Source organism: Podarcis tiliguerta, assembly GCF_965153285.1.
Source record: "Podarcis tiliguerta genome assembly, chromosome: 7".
Lineage (NCBI taxonomy): Eukaryota > Metazoa > Chordata > Lepidosauria > Squamata > Lacertidae > Podarcis > Podarcis tiliguerta.
This window is the reverse complement of record NC_139540.1, coordinates 72,241,193-72,256,109: the sequence shown is the minus strand read 5'-3', so window position 1 is coordinate 72,256,109 and position 14,917 is coordinate 72,241,193. Positions and strand designations below refer to the sequence as shown.

At 43.5% G+C, this 14,917-nt stretch overlaps 1 protein-coding gene across 3 annotated transcripts in view; it reads right to left on the bottom strand.

Annotated features, from left to right (window-relative positions):
• CDH18 (cadherin 18) overlaps nucleotides 1–12,195 on the bottom strand; it is a 621,618-nt gene extending 609,423 nt beyond the window's left edge. For 2 of the 3 annotated variants that reach the window (XM_083449420.1, XM_083449424.1), the window contains exon 1: nucleotides 11,725–12,195. The gene's annotated coding sequence lies outside the window, so the exon portion shown is untranslated. Of the gene's footprint in view, nucleotides 1–11,720 lie in introns of all 3 variants that reach the window. The other variant, XM_083449423.1, reaches the window with a different exon arrangement.
• Between the last annotated feature and the right edge of the window lie 2,722 nt (nucleotides 12,196–14,917).

Below are 14,917 nucleotides of genomic sequence, written 5' to 3'. Positions count from 1 at the left end.
ACTTATTATATACCACCTTTGCCCCAGACAAAGGCAGCTTACAGATAAAAGAGAAAAAGAAAAAAAAGTGGAAAAGATAGTCATTAAAATGGAATCAAACATGAACAGAATTAAAACAATATAAAGAGATATATTAAAAAAACAGATGCAGTCGTACCTTGGATTCCGAATGCCCTGGAACTTGGACGTTTTGGCTCCTGAACACCGCAACCCCGGAAGTGATTGTTCCGGTTTGCAAATGTTCTTTGGGAACCCAAATGTCCAACGGGGCTTCTGCAGCTTCCGATTGGCTGTAGGAGCTTCCTGCAGCCAATCAGAAGCCGTGATTCGGTTTTTGAACATTTTGGAAGTCAAATGGACTTCCGGAACAGATTCCGTTTGACTTCAAAGGTACAACTGTAATAAGAAAAACAACATCATCATAACACTAGCTCTTTCCAGTCAGTTCCTAAAGGCCTGTTGGAATAAAAAGTTCTTTGCCCGACAGTGGAAGGACAACAGGGAAGGAGCTGATCAAACTTCTCTAGGAAGCAGCCACATAATGTATTAAGAGTTTGTATGTAGTTATTTGTATTGCTGTATGTTTATCTGCCAGTTATTTTAAGGAAGCTGAAGTTTATATGATTATTTCCTCTACTATAACAAAGAGCTGTCATTTAGCTTAGCTGAATTGTACAGATCTTTGAGAACAACCAACCACCGAATATATTTGTATACTAAAAAAAAGAAAGAAAACATGATGTGATTTTTATTCTAGTAAAGGTAAAGGTACCCCTGCCCGTAGGGGCCAGTCTTGACAGACTCTAGGGTTGTGCGCCCATCTCACTCAAGAGGCCGTGGGCCAGCGCTGTCCGGAGACACGTGGCCAGCGTGACATCGCTGCTCTGGCGAGCGAGAGATGCACACGGAAACGACGTTTACCTTCCCGCTAGTAAGCGGTCCCTATTTATCTACTTGCACCCAGGAGTGCTTTCGAACTGCTAGGTTGGCAGGCGCTGGGACCAAACAACGGGAGCGGACCCCGCCACGGGGATTCGAACCGCCGACCTTTCGATCGGCAAGCCCTAGACGCTGAGGCTTTTACCCACAGCGCCACCCACGTCCCTAATTTTTATTCTAACCCCCTGCTATTCTTTAGGAGCATAATGCAAGCAGTCATATATTTTAAACATAGGATTTCATTGGCTTAGAATTGTAATTAACATTTGCTTTGCACAGACACTGAAAACAACAACCACCAAAAAAACTGCCACCACATGTGTTATATCAGTAAGAGCTGCTGCAAAGCTCTTGTAAAATTGTTTCTGAGATCTTTAAGTGAGAGTGATGTTACTATGGGATTTCTCAGAGTGTTAGCTGCCCTGCCTAAAATAAGTCCTTCTCCTGCTGCTGCTTCCCTCCAACATTTAGGATATTCCACCCCTTCTACCACCAACATATTGCCCACAGGTCCACAAGAATCTACAGAAGCTTTCTCTGGCACCCACCAGGTCCCCTTCCTCTGCTGAAATTTGCCTTGAAAGAACCATTCTACTGTAGTCAAGATAGGTTGCAGTATGTGCTTGACTGTTCTGTGTTTGCTCCAGTTTGCAAATGTGCCCATGGGTCCCCAAAGTGTGGCAACCCCTGCTGCATACAGTTAGTAGAGTCCTGCTTCTCGCATGGGCATACACATCACTCAGTTTCTCCTCACTTTACTACTCAACACTTGGAGGCGGACTACACATTACTGACTCCACAGGAAAATCCGCAAGTCTGCATAAAATTCTGAAAACTGTCTCCAGACAATCTGAATTACCGCAGTGTCATAATGAAGAGGAAAATGCAGCATTCTTGCCAAGCTTCTCAGGATTCTAGTTTTTCATTCTTATTCTTTCTTTAAAACATTGCCAATTTAAATAGGGAAAACAGGTAGAGAAAAACAGGACTCCACATCGCTGTCTGGTGACACAATGTTATATCGAACATAAAAAGGTAAAGGGACCCCTGACCGTTAAGTTCAGTCGTGGACGACTCTGGGGTTGTGGCGCTCATCTTGCTTTACTGGCCGAGGGAGCTGGTGTTTGTCCGCAGACAGCTTCTGAGTCATGTGGCCAGCATGACTGGTGAAACCAGAGCAGTGCATGGAAACACCATTTACCTTCCTGCCGGAGTGGTACCTATTTATCTACTTGCACTTTGACATGCATTCAAACTGCTAGGTTGGCAGAAGCAGGGACCGAGCAACGGGAGCTCGCCTGTCACAGGGATTCAAACCGCCAACCTTCTGATCAGCAAGCCCTAGGCTTTGTAGTTTAGACCACAGCGCCACCTGTGTCACCATATCGCACACACAACATATATAAATCATGTTTTCTTTACCAGTCTAGATGAGTACTTGGTGTGCAAAACAGAGTCTCGGGGGCGGGGGGATGCCTGAGGTTCCCCATCCCTGCACTAGAGATCACATGCATACCTACCATCCCCAGCTCTTAAGTTGTACTATGCTGGGTTAAAAATCTTGTTCTGCTTTCAGCAATCCCATGAACTGTCAAGGAGCCCTAAAAAGCCCTGCTGCTTGCCCTTCAACATTAGCAGAGGGCTGCAGACCAGAGAGGGAAGCACAGTGAGAGAAAGTCTCCTGCTCCCACCAAAAGGTTAGAGAAATTACTGCTTGTTCTAAACCTCAAACTTTGCGATCTTTCGTGCCGCCTCCTGTGAATTTGAGAAAGCAATTCATTACCATGTGTTATCAGCAGCCAAAACAGCCCATGACCAGAAAGTTAAACTTGCATTGATTTATGCGGAAACTCTTCAATAAACTGCACAGTATATACTCCCTGATACGGCGCCTCCATAACTACCAGAATCCATGAAAAAGACCCAAGCTAAAAATAGACGGTATAAATAATTAAAGGCGTCACAATGAGTTTGTTTTTGCAGTAAACAGCTTAATTTTCCAAAGTGCCATTTTGCCGATGGAGGACAATAAGCCCTAAGAAACGTTTTCTTGCTATCAGCTCTTCTGCAGAAACCTTTTGATGCATTTTGTACTCTACAGACCTATGTCATTAATTATTGTCCATGCACTGTTCTAGTCCAAAGCATAATCAGCGTCTTAGCTGAGCAGAAGTGTCTCTGGCTCAGCTCTAAGGACTCTGAAATTCAAGTAAAGGCAATTGTAACATCACTATCTCTGGAAGTGAGGATCATTTCCGCATGGGATACAAGCAATTCACTGTATTTTGGCCTCTTTGAGTGAGATGGGCGCACAACCCTAGAGTCTGTCAAGACTGGCCCGTACGGGCAGGGGTACCTTTACCATTATTATTATTATTATTATTATTATTATTATTATTAAAAAGCAGAGGAGCAATGGCCTTCCCCTGCCCATTTTCCCATACAGGAGAATTTTCTCCAATTTTGTCACCTACCTAACCTACCACCCAGGGTACTTGCCCCCTTTTGTACCCCAGATCTGGCACTGTCTGTGGGTGGACCTGACATCCAAGCAATGACTTTCCACTCATTGTTGAAACCCTCAGTTCCTTTCTTGGCTCCATTCAATTCTTCCAGCCCTTAATTAATTGTGCCTAAATCACTGGCTACGAACATGGAGAGGTGGAGCAGGTGAGTTTCTCATGTAACAAATGATTATCATAGTGCTTGCACTTTTCTACAAATGCTAGAAATATTCTGAGAAAGGAAGGAAGGAAAGAAGGAAGGAAGAAAGGAAGGAAGGGGGGAGTGGAATCTGGGGGTTATAGTTCGTCCAGAGGGGCAACTGCCCCCTTGCCTGTGGCCTTCCAGACGTTGTTGCACCCCATCTATTCCAGCCAAATAATGGCATAGGAGCTCTGACCAGTTTTGCATGTGGCAACCCCTTAGACTTTCCAAGACTGCAAGTTCAGTCCACATAACAAAAATGTAGGAATGATTTGTTTTACCATGTGAGTAGACAATGCAGTATCGGCAAAACAACAATAATTACTGTAAGTGGATTTCACAACCAGGACAGTACAGGTTTTTGTCCTCCACAACAAAGTTTGTAGATCCAGGACTTCCTTCAGGTGGACTGCAGGTAAACCTACTGAGAACCAATGGAGGGGGTGGCGCTGTGGTCTAAACCATGGAGCCTCTTGGGTTTGCCAATCAGAAGGTTGGTGGTTCAAATCACCGCAATGTGGTGAGCTCCCGTTGCTCTGCCCCAGCTCCTGCAACCTTAGCAATTCAAAAGCACGTCATTGCAAGTAGATAAATAGGTACCGGTGTGGCAGGAAGGTAAATGGTGCTTCCGTGCACTCTGGTTTCCATCACGGTGTTCCATTGCGTCAGAAGCCGTTTAGTCATGCTGGCCACAAGACCTGGAAAGCTGTCCATGGATCAACGCTGGCTGCCTCAGCCTGAAATCAAGATGAGCGCTGCAACCCCATAGTCACCTTTGACTGGACTTAACCGTCCAGGGGTCCTTTACCTTTACCTTTTACCTATACCTATTGAGAATCAATGGAGGGGTAAATCTGGAACCCCAGTTTCTCTGAGGCTAGATCCACCCAGGTTGAGGTAGAGTCATTGCTCAGCCATCAGATGTACCAGAAGTGGCAAACCTGTTATTTGATTCTAGTTACATATGTTCATTTATTTGGAGTATTTACTTTCTGCCACCCTGAGTTGGGGGGGGGGGCATGCTGGTGTCCATGTCTTCCACAGCCACTTGTGGACCTCTAGGAATGTGTACATCCAGAGAATACAAAAGGCCAACTGGAATGGATCAGTAGGTAGGAATCTCATAAGAGATCCAGGAACATCAAAGACTAGAAGGAGTCTTAAGTATTTGGCATGTCGGTGGGTCTGTTGAAATCCTGTTAGGATGCTCCTCCAGTTTCATACTGAGACACATCTGAAAAATTGCTTTAGCCATCTTTAAACATTCAGCATTGCTGAATGTTTTATTTATATTTAAGCACCATGCCTCAGACTGTAAGAGATTTCATTAGCTTGTGTTTCAGAATCACTTATCTTTACCATGGAATCACTTTGCACCACTCTCCCTTGTGAAGAATTTCAGAACAATGTAAAAAGTGCATAAAAGGAAATATATTTGCCAACCATTATAAAAATCATGATGTCAGGAATAAACAGAGCAGCCACATATTCAGAAGATAGCCTTTGGTAAGCAAGCCACTCTTTCTCAACTTCAGTCCCCCATCTTCAGAATGGAGATAAGAATATTGACATATCTTACCAAGTTGATGTAAGCATTACATTCTGAAGGAATTGTGAACACTTTAGAATGGGATATAAAAATGATAATTATTAATGTCAACCATAGCTGTCAACCTTTTCCATTTTTTAAGGGAAATACCCTTATTCTGAATAGGATTCCTCGCAAGAAAAGAGAAAAGTTGACTGCTATGATGTCAACATTCTCATCATATCTGTTTTGGCACATGACAAAAAATAAAACGTTTGCATGATCCCCATTTGTTCCTTGTTATAAATGATAATGTTGATCACTTAGTGATGGGAGCTTTGGTCCACACAGCAGTGACAGGAGGTGGCAGCAGTAGTGGCAGCCTGTGAGGCCTCATGGCAGTGATTTGAGGTAGCGGCAGTAACAGTGGCAGCCTGAAACAGATTTAGAGGGGCATAACCAGTTTGGTTGCACTGGGCACAGAGCCTCAGAGGTGCCACAGGGAGTGCTTCAACTATGAGGTAGAATGGAAGCAGAGGGGTGAGGGTATTGCATAGGGCATCACTGAAATTTGAGATCCTCCAGTGGCTGAAGATCCACTGTGAATGTGTGCATGGGTGGAAGCCTAACATGCAATTGGAAAATTCCAGGCACATGCACTTAAAAAATGATTATAAAAGAAACAATAAAACAGAGAACCTGTAGTTTAGAGTTCTTCTGCCTCCCAACCTATGCCACATGCATCGATTTTGCCTTCACAAAGGCAACATTTAAATGCCGTTCATACTTATCTGCACTATTCACTTGAGGTACATCGGGAAGAATAAGAGTTCCACTCCAACAATACTGTAATATGAGAGCAGGTCTGCATAGGGGACTCAGATGAAAATGAGGGCAGCTGTGCAGAAGAGATCCTCAACAAGTGTAGCTTGCCTAACTACTACTCCTGCTGTAATCCCCTCTTCTACACAACTATCAAAATGTGCAGGAACCCTGCCCTCTTTTTCACCACGATACCCAAACGTTTGTGCATTTTGAGCCACTAAGATTTGCTAAAGCAAGCCCACTGAGCTGAATACAGCCCACCAGCTGCATATAAGGATCCCAGCAAGTAATCAATAATCCTCCATCTTTTGGTTCCTTCCTGTGATTACAAAAGTGGGGAAAGAAATGGTTGTCAAGCACCTGGCAATGGCTGCATTTAGTTTGGTGGCTTATAAGATGGGCTTGTCCTAAATCATCAAGAGAACATTTTATCACAGGGAAATACTCTGCATAGGGGCGGGGGGGGGGGAGCAGCTCTTCAAAACTGTAACGTGCTAACTGAAATTTGCATTTAGCACATCGGTATTTCAAATCTTACTTGATATATTGACAAGAAAAGGAACAGCTGGTGAGGCTTCTATCCAACAATAGCTAACTCCCTGCTCACTCGTTTCTCCAGAGCAATTTCAGGGAAAGAGAGGTTGTACTTTATCAAAGCTGATGATCTCGTTTATAAGAACTACTTAGACTTACTTCAAAAATAATGTGAGCTTGATACTTCATGGGTTATCAGGGCTATGGAATAACTCACAAAACAAATCAGTATTATGCCGATAGCAAGAAGCCATTTTATGCATACAGCAAAAATCCTTATACTAAGTGCAATCATTCAGCAAACAGAATCCAATACATCTGTTGTTTTTCCACAGACGTTAAATTCAAGTCTAATACTGGTATTCAAGCCTAACAATAAATTATGCAATTCTCTAGTTCAAAAACCCCAAGTGAAATGAGTAATTATATAATTAAACACTATCAGATGCTTTGGGCACTAGACCTGAAGAGCTATTTTAATGCAAAAACAGTACAGTGGTACCTCGGGTTAAGAACTTAATTCGTTCTGGAGGTCCGTTCTTAACCTGAAACTGTTCTTAACCTGAGGTACTACTTTAGCTAATGGGGCCTCCTGCTGCTGCCGCACAGTTTCTGTTCTCATCCTGAAGCAAAGTTCTTAACCTGAGGTACTATTTCTGGGTTAGCGGAGCATGTAACCTGAAGCGCCTGTAACCTGAGGTACCACTGTAATATTTATATACTGCTTTTAAAACAACAACCAAGACTTTTGATAAAGGTAAAGGTAAAGGTACCCCTGCCCGTATGGGCCAGTCGTGTCCGACTCTAGGGTTGCACGCTCATCTTGCTCAAGAGGCCGGGAGCCGGCGCCGTCCACTTCCAAGTCACGTGACGAAGCTGCAGCTGGCGAGCCAGCACCAGCGCCACACACAGAAACGCCGTTTACCTTCCCGCTATAAAGCTGTACCTATTTATCTACTTGCACTTAGGAGTGCTTTTGAACTACTAGGTGGGCAGGAGCTGGGACCGAACGACGGGAGCTCACCCTGCCGTGGGGATTCGAACCGCCGACCTTACGGTCAGCAAGTCCTAGGCACTGAGGTTTCACCCACAGCGCCACCTGCGACTTTTGATACTGGTTCATAATCTAAAAAAGAAGATAAATGTGGCATTTCCTTTGCTTTTGAATAATAATAAAAGATGGCTCCCATTCAAAGCTGACACTACCTTTCTGCTACCTAAAGCATTTGAGAGCCCAGTAGGTTGGGCAGTAAATGACTGCATGGCCAGGTTGGGTCAGTGAGGGGCCCTTACAAGCTCTTAGGGCCTCACCCTGTGCCCAGTCTGACCAACTTTTTTTGGTCCTGCACTCTGACGTGAGCCAACTGACTCATGCCACAGGGTGGGACAAAGCCACCTATGTCTTTTGGCCGCATGCTCTGGCATGGCCAAAGCCTGGGAGCCAAAACAGGACAGCTGGGATTGGGATGGGAAGCGAGGGAAGCGTCTGTCAATCTTGGATGTCCCACTGAAAATGAGACAGTTGTTTCTCAACGAATTGGGCACAAAAAATATTTGCCTTAAACTTGTAAAACGACCTACTTAAAAGCCTAACCAGGTTATATTGTAGCTTTTTGTCTCACTATGAGTACTAAGTGACCCAAGGACTGAGGCCCATTTAGGTTGAACCAATTACGTCATTTTCATTAGCTTTATATGAACTCCTGCAGTATCTTCTCTCCCCACATCTCTCAAGAGCAGATTCAAACATCTAGATGGAGCACATGTTTTGGGTCTGGCAACTCTGCTACCCAGTGTTCCTTAAGTAATGATGTCAAGGACTGAATATGGTTGGGTTGTGCCAGCCTAAGACATTTTGCTGCCTTAAGTGGAGGCCAAATCATGCCTTCCTCCAGCACCAAATCTTTCTGCACCAGACATCAATTTGTGCCTTCAACTATCCCTGCCACCCAGAACCACTTCAGTCCTATTCCTCAATCAACTCCCAAACACCTTCTGATACCAGAATTCTTATCCTATGTATGCTAAGAATGTTTATGCTTTATTAAATAACACTTCACTCCATCTTTTCAAGGAGAGATTGAGAGAGAAAGAACTAAAAATCCTAATATATTAATGTATGGTGATCCAATAACATCTGAAACAGTTTTTTCATTATCATCAAATATCAAGGAGGAAAAATATTTCTAGCTGGTTACAGTATCGCTACATTTAAAATAAGCCAATTGAAGCAGAACTTTTTAGAATCAGTAAAGCAAGCCAGAAAGGATCAATTGTATTTTTGTAACATAGCCTGCTGCGTGAATAACATAGGAAGAAAGAGCCCCCTAATGGCTCTAAGAAGTTAACTGCAGGGGAAGAAAAAAAAGGATTTCTGTTCCACAGCATAAAGAAAATTTGTTCCCAAACAGGCAAAGTTATTAGAACGGGGAAGTCTAAGTGAGCCCGAATGAAAACATCAGAACAAAATACGGACTGATTATTCTCAAAGGTATAAAAGCAAAAATGGACATTTCCAAAGCATGTAAAACCAGTTTTAGATAGTTAGGAGTTTCCATCACAGGGCCAACAGCAGAGAACACATGTGCTTTCAGTCATCCTTGAAAAACTCTCCAATCCATATTAGCTTTACCATACAGAAGTAAAGAGCGTGCCTGATATCTTTAGTTTGTAAAAATCCTTATAGAAGCTCCATTTTTTTTTTTTTTTTGAGTTACCCAAGTGTGCATATCATAGTGGTAATGTTTTTAGACACTGTGTATGAGTGGGAGTCAATTATATTCCCTCTGCTGCAAAGTGACATTGCTAATTATTATGAGGGATTCTTTCGCAGACAGTGAAGAAAAAGCAAATCTCCCCAGGAGATATGTAATATGTTGTCCTTAAAGAGCCCAGACACAATGACCAAGGATGCCCAATGTAGAGAGCAAGGAAATTTATGTCATGAAGCTTCACCACAGCACTTCATCTAAATGATATCCAATGCAGGAAATGTAAAAGAGAGAGACTTCACTATATTTGACATGATGCGCACGCATCCAAACAAAACAGGATGCCACAACCAGTCCACCTCATGAGACAGAGACAGGAAATATTCCTCAGCCCATTTGTGTGGTATCCTCCCTTCCCCAAGGATATGTTGGTTTTAAATCGAGCCTCTTCATAATGTAAACAAGGCTATTACAATCCTGCTTAAATGACGCTGATCTGTGCAACTGCATAAATGCAAAGTGGATTTCAAAAGCTTTAGCTGAAACCAGCATACATACTACATACAGGTAAGTCAGTGTTCCTCTTTCTAAAATATGACCACAGCACACACTTAAAGCATGATCCAGCTAACTCAGAGTTCAGTCCACTGATTTCCATAAGATACATTAAAGCATCGAACTTTTCAATTGGGATATAAGAGTTTGGCTGGACGTTGTTCCTAGAGTTTTGCTGAAGCAAAAAAAGAGAGAGAAAAAAGCTGTGTATTTGGTTGACAACCAGTACCACAGCCTATTTGCCTGCCACTGTATATAACATGTTAAGTGTTCAGGTTGCAAGTGTTCCTTCTGTACCGATTTTTAAAATAAAACCCTTCTGTTATTGATTCCTCCAGTTCGCAATTCAAACAGATACCTTGGTTCATCAAAGGGCTTCAGATTTTTAAAGTGCTATCTTTAGCGTGTCTGCTCAGAACAAAGTCCCACTAAGTTCAATAGGACTTACTCCTGAGTAAGTGTGTACAGAAACCACAACCCACATTTCCTTTATCACAAATAACTAAGGCGAAAATCCTATGTGCTGCTACCTGGAAGTAAATGCCAGTTAACACAGTGCAATATACATATGACCAGCATTGGACTACACCAGTATTTTGACACCGAATTTCATTTTAACGAAACAGGATACCAGTTAAAAATAATTTAATGTCTGTGTCTGTCTGTGTGTGCTCACATACACAGAACCTGCTGAGCTGAATGTACTGGAGGGGAGTGGGGGGGGGTGGAATATTAATTACCGTGTGCATAAAAGCATGGTTGGCCATGTGAGACTACCTTTTAGAGTAAGAAGTCACTGTTGTGAGGGTAGCATGCTATGCAAATTGTGTTAATTGGACAACCCCCAGGAAAGTTGTGGCTGAGTATGCAAATAAGCTAATCAAAAGCTCCATTATAGCAACTCCCATTTCTCTACACCTAAGAAGAAATCCTAGCAATTAAGCAGCATCAAAAAAAGAGAACACAAAACCCTTTTGGCTGTGATCATAAGCAGCAGAATAAGCAGACTAGGTGATATTTAAAAGGTGATGCAGATCAGCACAGCTGGATTAACATAATGCAAAGCCTACTAATCTGAAGTGATACTGCTTTAACTCTATATACACCCATCACCTACACAAACCAAAATCAAGCAGCCTCCTGATGTCCACACAGCTTACAGAGAGAATTTCCCCTCACATCTGTGAGTTTCCAGATGGGGCTAAAGAAAGTATTTCCTTCCAATCTCGATGATTTTGCAGGTGAAGCAAAACCTGTCGTTTTCGCCCATGAGAATAGGCAATCCATTCAGAAATGGGACAAATGCTCCAGAAATTGAAGACACAAGATCATAACCTCATGGGATTCACATGCTGTCTCAGAAATATTGATCTGGTCTCTGCAGGCAGATGCATTCTAGTGTTAGGGCACCATTTATTGGACCTGCCAAGCCATGTTATTTTTAGACAACCAACAACAGTTGCTTTTGCACGGGAGTTAAGTTCACAAGTGACAGATTTGTTTTAAAGCAGTTGCAAATGCCCAGCAAAAACAGCAGTAAAAAAGACTCCCCCCCCCCCAGCAAGCTATCTGACAAGTACAGCAGGACTAGTAAAGAATAAATAAAATCACAGAAATAAAACAACTTACCACGTTGTCCACCCCCATATGCTGCTTATTTGTGGAGGGGGGGGCTATGGGGGGAGTTTGCTAGCAAAACATTTCCCAAGGAGTTAGTGGAGCATCATTTCACTACTATTGGGTTGAGGTTAAACAACCATTATTCCCCTTTACAGTTTGTTTTTTCTCTTGCTATACATAGTACTTCTCTTTCTTGCTCTCCCACACACAGGCAAGCCTGTACATTTAAAGGATGCAAAAATGCCAGGCTTGTACTACCTGAAGCTTAATCACATCCTAGTGATAAGGGCACATATTTAAACTTACCTTATTCAATAAGCATCTTCAGCTCTGATGGGGCTTACTGACCCCCGGCTTGTTGTCAGTAGTGAATCTTCAATTCAAAGACACAGATTATAAGTCAAATGAACTATTCCAAGGTCCAGTCCTATTAGCTGATTCACCGGCATACGGCTGGCATCCTCTCACGAAGGAAGAAAGCTGCACAGTAAGTTGTCCACGGAGGGAGCTAGGTAGCAGGATTATCTGGCTCCAGCAGTTACATGCTGATGCCATAGTACATATTCTCTTCCTCTCTCTCTCTCTCTCTTGCTTCCTCGCCTCAACGCTCACTGTGCACTCAGCTCCTTCTGCTGCTGTATAATCAATCCAGCTTATTTGGATCCAACAGGCCCCCGTTTAAACAGCCAATCAATAGGCAAGGTTCTGCTGCCGGTGGCCAGGGTCTTTTTCCAAGAGCAGCACAAAAACAGTAAGAGTTTAAAACCAGGAAATTTTTACGCTGTTACCCAATCCTCCTAGAAAGAAAGAGGGAGATAATAGGAGATGCTGCATTCAAAGCTGGATTTGTCTCTCTCAAAACACAGCGTCCAATTTCGCTCTGGCAAGTGTCAGTTTAAGAAGCACAGGTCAGGTAAAAAGGTGGGAATGTCTGCCTCTCCAGCCTGTACTGCCTGCAGGACCTGTTAAAGGCTGAATGTTTTGTGCGCTGGGGTTAAAATATCCTCATGCCCTCACACACTTTCAGTTTGATTTCTGGAGTTGCAGGACAGATGCGGAGCATTATAATCATTCTAGTCCGAAACCCTGAAACATGCATCCCAGTTTGTCCCTCCCTTGACACTCTGCCTGTGTTCCTCCATTTCATTGTATGCAGCAGTCCCCTTACATCGGCTACTCCTTTGCCCAGCCCAGGCTCGGATTCTCAGATCTAGGGTAGTCAAATGTAAGAGAGGGCAGGCCAGCGGTACCATTAATGGTTGTGTTTAAGAAAGGCTTGTCAACCAAGCTCGGCCTTCTTTTGTATCTGGCCACCCTAGCTCCTGTGGTGGAGGGGGAAGGTGACGAAAAATCAGTCCTCCTGTCAGGGAAATGTCTCCTCACTCAGCCACCTTCTCCTCCTTCAGCTGAGTTTGTCTCTTCGTCCAGTGAAGCAAACAGCCCCCATATATACATATATGAAACAAAGTCTTAAAGTAGGAAAATGTAACAGAGTGGCATACTGACTGAAAGAAAAGAAACATCTTGAGGCAAGTGGCAGCTAGCCTCTTTTTAACTGAACTGAACACAGAGAGGGCACAACACGAAAGCCCTGCCCACCAGATGCCAGACATTCTACTAATCAAATTAGGTCCCAGTGTTTCTTTGTTTTTTACAGCTCCAAATCTTTGCTTCTGCTGTCACAATTTTGTCATCTTCTTGCCTCTCTCCTCCTCCTCAGCCCAAGTAAGTAGTTTGGCATGTGGCTGGGAGAGTGGAATGAGTATGAGAAATTTCTGCTTGACTCTAGGAAGAACTAGCACAGTGCGGTGGATAACTGAGCTATGAATCAGGTGGCCCAGAATCAGAATGGCATCTCTGCCATGAACCAGATGTGTCCTTAGGAAAGCCGCTTGCTTGCTCAGCTCCCCTTTTGCAATATGGGGACACTGGCTTATCTTTCAAGAGCATTTTAAAGGATTGCTGACATCATAGATTAAAACCATTTGAAATCCACGAAATTGTTATGTTAGGGCTGCCAGATTTTTCTATTTTATATGAAATGTCTGGGTTTTGGGGTTTTTTAAATTTTATTTTATATTTTTTTTAAGGGGGGGGCAGCTGCTAGGATTTCTGACCTTGCGCTGGACTCTGGGGGTGGCACTAGGCCTGGTGGTCCTTCCTGGCATGACCTTCTTGGGGCCACTTGGCCTCCCATCATCCAGATAGCAGGAGGCCAGAAACAGTAAAGGAAAGAGAGAGAGAGGAAGGAAGGAAGGAAGGAAGGAAGGAAGGAAGGAGCAGGCAGGCAGGCAGGCAAGGAAAGGGTCAGCAGCACGGAAGGGGTGAGTGAGGGAGATGCAGGTTATTGGGGGGGGTGCCCCAAACATGCCCATGCTTGGGGGCTTCAGAATATGGCAACCCTACACTATGTTGCTGTTTTTCTACTGGGCAGATGAATAACTTCTGTTCATGTTTACTTCCATGTACTATAGCCACCTGAGCCCCATGCTTTGGCCACCCTAGAAAACAAAATCTTGGGATATGTTTGGTATGTGAGGGAAGTATTGCAGGGAATTTATACAACCTGATTTGTGCACAGGAAGCAGTGCTATAGCAAGCTTAAGGGGGGGCAGTGTGCAACAGAAAACAGTGTCCCCGTGTTTCATAAATGCAATTATACAGAAATAAATCCCTCTCGAATTCAATGGCACTTACTACCAAGTAGTTGGGGGAGGGGTGATATTCAGTCTAACTCTGCAATCTTCTGAATGTCTTCTCAGAAGTAGGCATAGAATTGCCATCATACTGTGAATTTCATTTGAACAAATATTGTTCCATTCACACAACAGTTTTCAAAGCACCAGCGATGCTCAAAGGCATATTTGATCAAGGATATGTGCCAAATTGTCTCATTGCCTTATGATCCTTCCCCGTTTCTCAAAAGCACTACTGTACTACGTTTTTCCTGTCCTTCCCTCAAAGAGTTCAGAGCAGTACATGTTGTCCTTCTCTGCCCATCCTTGTAACAGCTCTGTGAGGTAGTTTAGCCTGAGAGATAATGTCTGGCTCAAGATTATCTAGTGAGCTGGATGGCCGAATGTGCTTTCATTGGTCCTTGCTCTAACCACTGCACAACACTGACAATATAAACATTGTCACCCCAAATGCCAATGTAGGTAGAGATTTGCCTATTATTTCCCAAATGAGCATGTTGGGGTGCTCCATTTCTAAAGCTGTTGCCTTGCATACAAGACAGGTCCAGTCAGTTCCGCTTTAAAACAGATGACAACTTGCAATTAGTTTTAATATACACCAAGGCATGCCTTATGGCTTCTCACTGCAACAACACCTCTCAACAGGTTGCCCTGTGGGAAGTGGGGAACAACCATACAGAGAATGGTGGGAGAGCTCTGTGATCTCTCACAGCTACTCCTAATAAAGAAGCAAAAGTGAAAGAGCAGAATGCTACCTTGGTAAAACCTAAAAGAGCCTAGGGCCCTGCTTCTGCTAGTACTTT